Here is a 14,093-nt window from a genome sequence, read left to right on the forward strand (position 1 = left end):
ATGTTTTATCACAATAAATGATAACATATAATTTATTTTGTAAAAGTATAAATAATGTATTTATATGTTTAAAACTATGAGCTTTAAATACCACTGAAGAATTAAAATGTTGCTAATATGAAAGAGAATAAGATAATTGCAAATGATAAAGTTCATTGGGAAGAGCAAACACGTTTAAAACAAATTTCGTTTACATCATTGTAACCTAACTGTATTGTCAAATTATCGTTATCTCGCAATAATGAATCGTACGCTAATGCACACTAACCACGGGTTGCAGTTGGACTGCAATCTGGACAAACATGATTATACGAAGCTAACGAGACCGAGACACGCTTGGGGGAGAAACGACACTCAATGCAGAATATCGTCAATGCAACGATGCGTTTGATTTGCCTAATAATAGTATTCGAACCGTACAATATTCCATACTGAACGTGTGTCAATCAACTCGCGAATCAGGCACAGGTAAATGTTTGAATTGGAAATCATCCAAGTAATTGAGGTCATTAACCTTTTGGAAAAGCATTAGACTGATCGAACGATTATGTTGGTGAATTGGATTTTTCCTTCATAATTTTTTTTTTTTCTTTTTGAAAGTAGATATTGATTTTATAATGTACCTACTAATATTTTTCATTTTATTTTTGAATTTTTTTCATAATACAAATTGATCCTTAAAAAACCTAAGGTTCTATAAAATCTATGTAAGATTAATGATCAGGATGAATTTAAGATGAATTTTTTTAAAATTTAACATTTTAAATGTATTAAAAATATTAAAATATTAATATAACAGTTTTTAATTATTAATATTAATTAATTAAATACTTTTCAATATTAAAATAATTTAATTTAAAAAAATAAATTTCATAAGAGAAAAATTTATTAAGCATAATATTTATTACTACTACAATATTTAATTATGTGATTCCAAGTTATTCTACGTGAGAGCTCCAGAAATTAGCTTTAAAAAAATAATGAAATAATGAAATAATAAAAAAATAATAAATAAAAATAATTAAATAAGAAAGAGAATATAGAAATAATTATAATAATTGAATAAGAGAATAATATATATCGTACAAAATTTTTATCTTTTACTTATATTTATATTTATACTGTTTTTTTAAGAATACAAAATGAATTCAGCAAAACTAAAAAAACAGCCTTAATCAATAACGAATTAATTAAGAAAGTAACGAGATATTAGAAAAATATTAATAATATTAGAAAAGAAATTAAAAAGAATAAAATAAATACATTGAATATGTATTATTATTTTCAGCAGTAATATTTAAAATAAAACAAAAATATTTTCAAACATGCTTCAAATGAAATATTATTTTAAAAACTTTTTCCAAGAAATAAAATATTTTAAATATTTTAAAATATTTTAAAAATATTTCAAAAGTACACATAACAAAATAAAGTACGCTGTTTACTATCCATTTCTTAAAATAATATTTTACCGATTTCTTGAATATCGATTTACACTAAGTAAATGGAGAAAGTCTAAAAAGAGCCAATAGAAAATTGTTCTAAAATTATAGACTGATGATAAAAGCATTTTTTTTTTCAAAAAAAAAAAAAAAAGAAAATATTTAAACTAAATCCAACGTTTCTAGTATTACCGGATAAAAACAGGAAGAGCCCAACTTTAAAATTACGTTCCATCCCTTTGATATTTTTATTTTGAAACAAACAACAACATTTCCACTCAAATCTGATAATCTTGTCACGAGTCCGTTTGAAATTTGAAACGAAAAAAAGAAAAAAAAAAGAAAAAAAGAGAGAAATATTCAAAAGTTGAGAGATTGAAGAGAAAATCTTCATAGTGAAAAAGCTCGACTTTTTATCAGAAGAAATAGAAATTTAAAGACTCAAAATGATACGGGGACACGATATACTCGTTTCACAATGTTCAAGAAACCATTCGAGCCTGCGATAACTGTGCAAAATAGTTTCATGCAGCTAACTACATCGCTTCTTCGTACCACTGCTAAACTGCTAGTGTAAACAGGTCAAGGAAACGTTTCAAGAATCTAATAACGGTGTTGTTCGAGATACTTGAACCATACTTCCTTAATGATTTTGTCAGACTTTCTTCCATTCCGATGATCCAACCGTTTTAATAATTTACAAACGGCGTAAGAAATTTCTTAAAATTACAAAATTAATTATCGATTCCTTCGTTCAATATGACACGTCACGATCTTTTTGGGACGTGACATCCTTTCAATAATAACCAACTCTACTTTCTTACTAAAATGCATATTTAATAAGATGAAATAAATATAATGATTTATTTCTGGAGGTACGCGCAATGTGTAATTTATTAATCAGATGTGAATTAAGAAGAAATATTTAAAATCTTAAATATAATTAAAATGGATATATTGAATCTTTAATTCTATTGAATAGAAAATGAATATACAGATATTTAGTTATATATTGATGATAATTTTGAAGAATTTATTCTGAAAATTATTATTTAAAATAAATACAAAATGAATTAGAAGATTTTCACAATCTATTTCCATAAAATAATTCACGTTGAAATTCAACAAAGACTCAATTTCGAAATTTCTAAAGAATCGTGGTTGAAAAATATCTGAAAAATGAAAGATCAAATATATATAGTCGATCGAAATAAAATATTAGAAAAACATAAAGAAAATAAAAACGAGGAAAGTATTGTTTAGAAAAAGTATTGGATAAAAAACGAGGGATAGAAACGCTATCCCCTGTACATATTCTGTAATAAAGTAAAATATGGTCTTTTCCATCTGGCATCGTTTTCTTGAGTTCCACTCGCCAGTACTATAATTTGAGAGTATCTACGAACGCTTAAGAGAGAAGGGGAGAGAGAGAGAGAGAGAGAGAGGCGTAGTTTACTCACTGAAATTTTCCAACTTGTTCATTAAAATTCCACGTGTTTTACGACGCTGGCCAACTTCCTTGGCCAACTACCGACGAACTTGTTTCATTACTCCTCTTTACGACGAGAGATTATTTTCGAAATTAGATAACGCGCTTGTGCTCGTTCAATTTACTATTATTCCAGTTTACGTTAGAATTGTAAGCTATTATAGGCTGGAAGCCATGATATTTCGCAGTCAAAAATTTGAAATCTTTCGCTGAGTTTTCCAAGACAATTTTCCACGCAAATGAATACAATTATTAGATTTCGATCAATTTTATTCGAAATTGAAACGATTATTTTCAAAATACAAAAAAAAATATATAAAAAAATTTAAAAAAGAAAAATAATAATTGCCAATAATCATCAAACTGCATGCCAATAATTGCAATATTATATAACTTCCTATATTATATAATATCCACCAGATGGATTTACCTCATTATTCTTCTTACACATACATATATTTTGTAATCTAATTTTTACTACTTCCATACATTAAACATAGTCTATTGCTTTGTCTGGCTAAGAAAAAATATGCATTCTCTCTTTTTTTTCTTTCACTTATAGAGTTACAATATCTTTAGAGAATCAAGTAGAAAAATACCAATGTAAGCTAGACTGAAATAATATTATTTCTAAATCAGATTTGCAGAAACTTTTAAAATAATATTTTGAATAATTATTTCAAACAATTTCATTTAAATTGAAAAATTAGAATTTTATATTCAGTCAAATTTCATCTGATCAAAACTTCCAATTGAAATCATTCTCTGTTTCGAAATTTCCTTATCAATAAATTCTCCTTTTTCGATGCTTTTCTTTTCTCGAATAAGACAAATATATCGAAGACGATAGATAAAAAAAAAAAAAACGATATCTGAAATATTGGCGCAGTAGAAAGGAACGATAATCCATTTCATTTCTTTCGTATATCGGTATATTTACAATCGGTAAACATTTAAATGCAACTCCAACAAAGACTCCTAGACTAGGATATAGGGATTATTAATCTAGACAAACGTTGCTAACGAAGGACGAGCGAGGTTATGTACATAAATGTAGAGACTATGCAAAGTCGGGATTGTCTTGGTACGTAATCGATATCATAGAAAGGTACATGTTCCACTATTTTCGACGCTGTATAAAGTTTCTAATAATCTGAACTGAAAATAATTATAATTAAATATTAATATAAATAAATATATAATATAATATATAATATAATATAATATATTATAATATAATATAATCTAAATAAATAATCTAAATTAATAATCAAAATAAAGTGAAAATAATTGTTCATCTATATATTTAAAATTAAAAAAAGAACATCTTCTATTGATCATTAATTAAGATATGTTTCATTTTAAATTATATTTTACTTTATAACTAGAATTTTGCTATTATTACTAGATATTTTATTTTAAATTTTTTAGTTCTGTTATTAGATATTACTAATAGATATTTTATGTTAAAAAATCATAAAAATATTTTCATCATATATTGTTATATATGCTAAAACATGAATTTATGTGAATTTTTTTTTGTGATTTATAATAATTAAATTATGAATCGTTCGTTATTTGTAAATAATATAATAATTAGTAAAAAACATATATATACATGAATAAATAATATAGTAAATAAATAATAAAATAATAATGTATACATAGATTTTTTGTAGTCCAAAATCTTGATTGAATCGTTGATATAATTTCTTAATAAATATTCAAGTTTATTTTTTTAATAATATGCTTTTTAATTTTTTTTTAATTGAAAATCTCTTCTGTAGTAACTCGCAATTTTTTTATATAAAAATCCATAGTAACTATCATTACTATCTAAGAGTTAAATAGCAAGAAAATAAATTTTGATATTTCTCTAGAATATGATAATTTTAATATTTATATTTATTTATTTTATATTAAAACTAATGCTAAAAGTAAATTAATTAAATAATAAAAGTGACAGAAGCGACTTTCTAAAAATCTTTTCGCGAACTACAAGTTGAAAATCAAATATTCTAACTAATACTAATACTTATGAACAAAGCTGTGTATTCTAACTATAACTGATAGTTTCCAACTTTAATATTAAATTGTCAGGAATGGACTCGCTATATCACAACTCAAACATCTACGAAGCAGGAAATAAAGTAGTTGAAAAGTTATAAACAAAGGGGTTAAAATTGTATTTAAACAGAAACGGAATTACCAGGCGAAGTCGTAAAGTTCGGGACCGGCTGTTCAGATTTGCAGTCTCAATTAAAAGAAAGGACCAGATTCGTGGAAAATGAAAGAACGAAAAGACGAGAAGTGCTTGCGTTACGAAAGACCGACCGGTAGAGAAAAGAAAGGAAATGAAGAAGAACGGGGGATGGAATAAGAGAGAGAAGAGAGAAGCATTCAATTTGCTGCAATCGTATTCCTACTTCTGTACGAGCGTGCAAAAACGAAAGCTACCGAGGAAGGGCATGGAAAAGAGGCACCAACAGACTATTTATTAATTAAATTCACGAGGAATATATGATGATTCCACTCAAATTATAATTTTCTTTTTTTCCCCTTTTATTCATAATTAAATCAAATGAAAAATTATTCCCAAAGAAATCGAAGAAGTTTATAATTAACGCGAATTAATATTTGTTACAATTTATACGACGTTTATAAATGCAAGAGTTTTGCATTTATATAATTATATTATTGCATTGCAAAATAATTCTTAGAGAAACGATAAATCCTTTTGAAAAATTTGTTGAAAAATGATGTTAACTTTTATTATGTGTTTAGATTTATTTAAGTTGTTTTATTTATTAGTTTTACTAAAATTAAAGATTAATGACAATAGAGCCATCAAATTAAAATGATGGATTTCAGATTTTTTATTTTGCAATTATTAATACGACGTTTATAAATTTGTATTGATGAAATTAATATTAATTTTCCACAATTATTTTCATTGAAACGAAAATATAATTATACTTGAAATATAATTTTTATAGTATTATTTCAAATTTAATATTTATATATACGTTATTTATAGATTTATATTTTTATAGTTTTAATTTTTTAAACAATTAAAGAGAAATATTTAAAAATTAATCAGTGAAAAGATAACATTAAAAATAAAATTTTATCATTCATAAAATATTATATCCTATAACTGAAATTTTTTATTCCTATTCATCAGATATTCCATTTTCATTTATTCCATTCATTGAAACATATTTTTAATAGAGAAAAATTGAATGATGCACACAGAAATTGAATACCGACAAAAGTTATTTGAAGGAATTAATTATGAGAAAAGTCAAAAAATTTTTCAAAAAAAGTCCATAGAAACTATTCAATAGATAGAAAATTCTTAAGAACGATATTTGATAAAATTCATTTTATAAAAATATATTATCCACTCTTGAATTTCTCTGAAATTTATCTAATTTTAGAAACTTTAATAATAATACACGATATGTTTGAAATATAGCACACAATCAATACGACAATGAGAAATACAATATCTCGAATAAAACATCAAGCCAAGCGATTCAGCTATGAGTTTCTTTGAAGTCCATATCTTCGAGGACTGGAGTGTCTCTTATTCAATTGACTGAATTGACTGATCTATAACTCCCTCCAAAGTTCATCGCCACAGAAGTTGGGGTCAAACGCCTTTGTATCGACACAACTGTTTAAGACTAATCTCTACAAGAATCTCTTGTTCCATCGTCTCCAAAGATCAAATTACTCGATTGAAATGATTGAGGAAATTAGTAACACAAATTGTCTTTTTTAAAAATAAGATAAATACATATAAGATTTTTATTTTTATATGATTAATCTAAGAATTAGCATCAGGATATTTGCTTAATTTTGACAAAACTTTAATAATTAATGATTTTGTGCTTTGTTATTATTAAAACTATATGTATATATTGGAATGTTATGAGATTTAATTAATAAAAATTAATAATATATAATAAATAATAATTTTTAAAAATTAATTTTAAAATTAAATTAACATACATATATAAATGTAAAATCTTAGAAAATATAAGTAATTCACCTCAACAACTTACTTTTACTTTACTTAAATATCTTCTCCAATTACATAAGCTTCAACAATAAATTCAAACTAATAAAATAAAATAGCTAAATCTCTTAACTATATAATTATATAATTTTAATTTATATTGATTTTACAATATTCATTCTAAAATATATTGAATATTATTGCTAAATCATTCTACTTGGTATTAAATTGCAAAATGTTTAATAAAATCTCTATAATAAAATTTATCATACTAAAAATTACAAAATAATAAATTATTAATGCGAAAGAACTTTGAAGAATTATATTATAAATTCAAAGGATTTCAAGCTTTTATAAATACGAATAACATGTGTTTCAACATTAATGGAAGTATACAGATTTTTCTATTAAAATTTAACTTTACCTCACAGTTTTCTCAAATTAAAGATTTTATCGCTACTAATACTTTTTCTTCAAATCCAATTACCAACATGACCTTAATTACCCTTTACATACACCACTGACATTTCTCAAAAAAAGGAATAAAAAAATCTAGAAGAAATAGGATGCCAAAATTCTAGAACGATTATAAACTATAAATGATCATTATTCCAATAATTCTCCAATCTGTCTCCTGATATTTCAAAAATAGAACGTTTAGAATCATTAGTAGATATTTAGAATCTTTTCTGAAGTTTCACATGTGACCTCGAACAGGAAGCATCGCTCGTTTTATTCTCGAAGAATCATATGATATCGTTAACCGACGAAAGAAGGTTTCTGGTCCAAATTCCAACGAGCATCCTCCATCCCCGTATAGATGATTCATAAATGCATAATTTGAAGAGTTAAATTTGCATATTAAAATAACTAATAAATGTTACGTGAACATATATTATTAGTTGAAAGTTGAAAATCACTAATATATTCCAAAAATTCAAGAACTCGAAGTTAGGTTAGAATTTTGAACAACCTCGAAAAACTTTTTTAATAGAAATTTACATATATAAATGTAATTTATTAGTGTCATATATCATTAATAAATTAATAACGATATTTAATTTATCGCTAATTTGTATTAATAACAATATTTTGAGGATTTAATGTAGAAATTCAAAAGATTGAAGTTAGGTTAAAATTTTGTAATCTCGAAAATTAGATTAAAAATTATTATTGATATCTATGATATTAATTTTTAATAAGAATATTTGTTGAGGATTCAATGTAATCACAATTAGAAAAATTCCAATTTTAACTTTTAACGTATATTCTAATTATTTAATCTATATTATTGTTAGTTTTCGAATTATGGATGATTAAAGAGAATGTTGTATCCACCATCTCTTGATCCGTTAATTTCTTTTTTAATCTAAGCGAACAATGTGCAAAATTTACAAAAAATGATAAAAAATGAATTTAAGATTATATACACAAAAATAACATATAGTTGAAGCGCAAAGTAGATATTTGAAACTTTTTCTCTTATTATTATTATTAACTCAGAAATATTCACATGACATTTTTCAATGTGTAAATTTATCTCTTTATAAACATGCATTTATGAATCAATTTATATTTAATATCTATTAAAAATTGAATATTTGGGATGAATCCAACGATAATTTATTGAAACTTATATGAAATGAAATTCATTTATTCGTAATTTAATACAAAACTACAAATTAAAAGAAGAAAACTTCTATTTCAAATCTTTTATATTCTGATCGAAATGATCAGTATTAGAACTAATCAACTTCTTAATGGATGTTATTAATTACAAGTTAAATCAAAAATTATAACTAAAATACGTATGTTCACACGATATCTTATTATTTATTTTATAGATTTGAATTATGGACATATACTTATGAACCACCCTCTATAATGGTTTACAGCACAGTTGAAAGTACGAAAGCGGTAACCTATATACCCATCCGCATGGCAAATCATATTCAGTTGGCAAAATGAAAACGGGCCGTGATACACCCTCCAACGTTCATCCAACCCACCCACATTTCCATCTGACACCTATCCGCTTGAATACCGTGCTAAATGTGCACTTGCGTCGTTATCGATAGGAAACGTTGCATCAAACGTTGCTAACTTCAAATATCATGGGAGGAAAAGAGAAAGAATTTGTTCTGAAAAATATTTTCTTTTTCCTCCCGCTATCTATGTCTGTTTTGGACCGTTCATAAATCTTGGCCGACCACGATACTCGAGGATGAAGAGGGGTGGACAGTTTGTGGTCGATGAGGAATAGTGTCGATGACAAATGTTAATAAAAAGATAGATTGTCCTGGATCTCACGTAGTTGAAATATTCGTCGTACTATTTTGCTTGATTTAGAAAAAGAGACACTTGAGTTTTTTTCAAATATGAAATCGATTGATGAATAATTCAAAGATTTGGAAGATTTCTTTAAAAAATAGGGAACAGTAGAAAATATAAATTCTCTTTTTTTCTCTTTCATTTTTCTAAAACTCACTCAATACAGTAATTAATAATTAAATTAAAAGTAAATATTCAAAGCAAAACTAATCATCAATATCAATTAATCATGCACGTTTAATTCACACACTAACTTCAATCATTAATTTTATTCTAGATTCTATATACTGTTCATTTGCATATCTCTAATATTATCCTATTCATCTCGTTTAACAAAATCTAGTAACTCTTACAAAGAAATTAGAAAAAAAAAGTTCTAAGACCTTCTATTGGTTCATAGCTCTTTGAAACTAAATATCGATCCAAGAATAATGTTAGTAAAAGTATTTTTACTGCTATTCTTGTTTACACTTTTGATGCATATGAAACGATGCCTGCATCGTTGGTATTTAGATATCAACTATTATGCGCGATAGAATAATGTTAAATTATTCATTATGGGAACGGGCAATAAACACGCGAGTTGTTTTTTCATTGATTTTTTAAATCATTACTATATGTGACACAATGCATTAACGATCATTAATTTCATTGCTGTTACAGATTATAATCGATTGCGTAATTAAAGCGATTGGTGAAAATGTATGGAATAAGATGTATGAGAAAAATACCATTATTCCTCTCGTTAGGATATTTCTCGTGTGAATATTTCTCTACAGTGATTTGTTTCTGTCAAATTATAGGAAAGGAGGAAAAGTTTGCATGAAATTTTAATATGTAGTTCTTGGAATACTAAGGGAAAATGCAAGCAAAATGTCAAGTCTCAAAGGTACGATCATCTAAATGTCAAGTCTCATCGTTCCCTCGATATGTATCTTTCGCACATTTCGAATAAAAATATATATTCTATGAAACGAAATTGGAAGAGAATAATAATAGGATAAAAAATATTTTGTATATTGTAAAATAATTTCGAATTGAGTTTTAGAAAAGTTTCACAAATACTTTAAAGAAAAAAATAATTCGTTTAGGTAGATTCAATATTAGATCGAGTTCAATGTTTATATTCAATCTATTTGTAGATACTTGGAAAATTTTATTTCTAAATTTAATCAAATTTTATATTATATTATATATAATTATATATATATTATTGTTATATTTTTAATATAGTTTTCTTCAAACATTATTTTTATGAAATTCTTTTATATCAAAATAATTATAATATTTTCTTGAATTTTACAGATAATCCAATTTTTTACAATTTGCCCATTTATTGCAATATATATATATATATATAATTTATTGCAATATAATAAATATATATATTGAAAAAGGATAGAATAAGCACAAAGTGATAAAAATTATTAAAAAATTTAAAAATCAATCAATTTAATTTTATTACCATTGTGAAATACGAAGAAAAAATATCAAAAAAAACTTTTGATAAAAAATTTATCAATAATTATACAATAATTTTTCATGAATTCAATCCATAGTTATTAAAAATAATCAAATCAAAAAATTAACAATTAACAAGGACGAATGGGCAATGCAATGAATACAGTAGTTAACATTAAAGTAGGTCAGCCAATTGAATCAAGAGATTTTTCTGCTAATAAATATCCTCAAAAAGAAGTTAAACAATATTATAAAATACAATTGTATCTTTAAATAGATATCAATTATTCTTCCACTACAAAGAATACTTACAAAAAATTATTAAAAGAGTGCTAATATATATCGCAAATGAAATTATTAAAATCTGAAAACCTCATAATTAGAACTTAATTATTTCCTGCAATTAACTTCATTGTTAATCAAAAAAATATTCGTCCTAATGAAGGGACACGATATAAAAAACTATCAATCTGAAAATGTGTCATGCAAATAATAAATTGGCAATTAAATTTCTCATTTCTTTTATAATTATATCAACATATATTATTTTTTATTTAATTCTTATTTTGAAATTAAATAAATTTTTAAATAATCTAATTGATTATATTTCTTTCCAATTAACATTACATTAATATATCCTTCCAGACATCAAGTAATAATAGTAAAAAAAAGCAAGACAAATAAATGTCTTCTAAATCACATTTTTTTGTAATTTTCAGTTCTGAACGTTCTGAATATACTTGTCAATTTATTAAACTCATTTAAACGAATATAATTAATAATTATATTAATAAAAAAGAAAAGAAAAATTGCGATAGAAATTTTTCACAAATTCATGCTATTTATGAAAATTAGGTTCAAAAAATTTTAGTGTATCTTTTGGGAGGAAATTTGAAAACACTTTATGCAAAACATAAAACTTCCCAACTTTGGTTCAAAACTTCTATCAGAAAAAAAGTAATGCAAATCTGTTGCAAACTTCTACATGCCACTTGTTATATTCTTAATACTTTTTGAATAATAGCAATCTTAAGTGAATTTCTGGAAGAAATTTGCTTTGTTGAAAGACTTCCCTATAACATGGATGTAAAGGCTACATCTCGTTATAGCCTTCTTTCTCTAATTATTATCCTTTGAAAGTAATGAATGTAAATTTTTCATTGCGAATAATATCAAACTCAGATAACTAGATAAAGTTATTTAACTTGCTACAATCAACTATAAAACGTGAAAATAAGTTATCATTTCTTTAATCATTTAATATGTTTTACAACTGAATAGAAAATATAATTTCACTTCATATCCTTTTTATTATTATCCATTTATATTAATTTATTACATTAATTTGTATTTTCAGAATTTAATGTTATTATCAAAAAAAATTCTCTATATATATAATATAAAAACATTTTTTTTAATTCAACAGTTTGAAACATTATAATATTGAATAATATAATAATTGATTCAAATAAATTTCTATATACGCTATAATAAACTAAATAATAAAAAATACTTATATCTATATTAAAGCATTTTTCATATTACGATAATTAACAAAATAAATTCTTTCAGTTAATAACCTCTTGAATAACTAAACCAATGTTATCGATAAAATTTCACAAATCATTAATTATAATAATTATAATTATAATATAATCAAGAACAGGTTATGAACTAGAGTGCGGATGCTTTTATATAAAATTTAAATATAACAAAATCTAAATAGTACTCAAAAATATAATTTTGCGTAAATCAATGTATATACGACGATATTTTAATTATAAAATACAAATTTTTACGCACAATTTTTTACGTAATAATGCGCTAATGATCCATCTAGCCATCGAGAGCCCTAAATAATATTGAGTTTCAATTTACATTTCGAATAATTCAGTCCCATGTGCAGTTGTGCAGCACAACCTATTGCATCCCGCAACGTATGTCACATACACAGTTGAACACGTGTTACGTGAACCGGTACTGTATAAAGGGTTGTAGGGGAGAGGATTTGAGAGACGGTAGGAGGAACTGGAATGCCGCCAACTTTCCATGTTCGATGATTTCACATTAAACTTTCAATGTACGATCGCGTCGGCGGATGTCGCGAGGACGACAAACGAAGGTTCAGCAAAGCGGCGATAAACGGGCATTTTATTAAAGAGTCTTTCCGCGAGAACATTTCCATCGTTACATTATGAAGAAGACAATACGCGGAAGTTGTTCTATAAAAGCCATCCGCGTTCATAAAGGAGTAACAACTGCCTCAACTCCCGCAACAGAGAAACACTTTATGTAAAGAGTGCATGGATGGCTGTTTCCACATGGATAGTCTGGTATGAACTTTTTTTCCCCCATGCATATTTCAATGTTTGGCGAGTATGGGTTGGGGATAATGGCGGAAAAGTTTTTAAACAAGTTTTTTTTTTTCACATTTTGGCGAGCACTCGAAGACACCCGGTGCCGGTAAGGAAAGATCGTTAAATTGTTATAAAAATTAATTTTTAAATAAAAATACTGTGTCATTACGAAAAGTATTTGCAAAATATTATTACATCTGGTATTTATCTTATATTATGTTGATGTACTATATAATAAGTGTTCATATAAGATTCAGGTTATATTGTATTTCATATACTTTATTGATATATTTTTACATAACTATATAAAAATTTATTTTGGAAATGAAATATAGAATATTATTAAAGAAATACTTTTTGGAAAATAAGAACAAATGCAAATACTTTCTGTAATTATTGTAAGTATTTTTAATTCTTTGTTATACATTATAAGTATTTTTAATTCTTTGTTATACTATATAAGAATTATAATAAATCGAAATTATTTTGCATTAAAATATCAAATCTCATAGAAGATTAGAATCTTTCATCTTATATTACTGATATATGATTTTATTTGATAATATAATTTTCTGTTTAAAATAAGAGATAGTCAAATTTTAATGCTGTATTCTATTCTTGAAAGATAAAAAAAAGATATAAAAGGTTCTTTCTTTTTGATATATAAAAACTTTATGTGATCTTTTGGAATAATAATAAATATCACATTGATATTCTCTATTATTTTTTGATCTTGTATAAAATGAATATTTTTTCATTCAATATTAGAATAAATCATCCTAATAAAACTAAATTATCAAATTTCTAGATAAAAATAAATTTACTATTAATAAGCATAAGTTTTCTTTAATATTAAGAGAAGATTTACTCTATTACAGTATTTATTTCTAACAAAGTAAAGTATTACCTTGTAATTCTACATATAATGAGCTTATTTATATGATACTTCATATAAAATTTTAAAGTGAACAAAAAATTATTTATATTTT

This window comes from Apis laboriosa, unplaced genomic scaffold (genome assembly GCF_014066325.1).
Source record: "Apis laboriosa isolate Shangri-la unplaced genomic scaffold, ASM1406632v1 scaffold38_cov145, whole genome shotgun sequence".
Lineage (NCBI taxonomy): Eukaryota > Metazoa > Arthropoda > Insecta > Hymenoptera > Apidae > Apis > Apis laboriosa.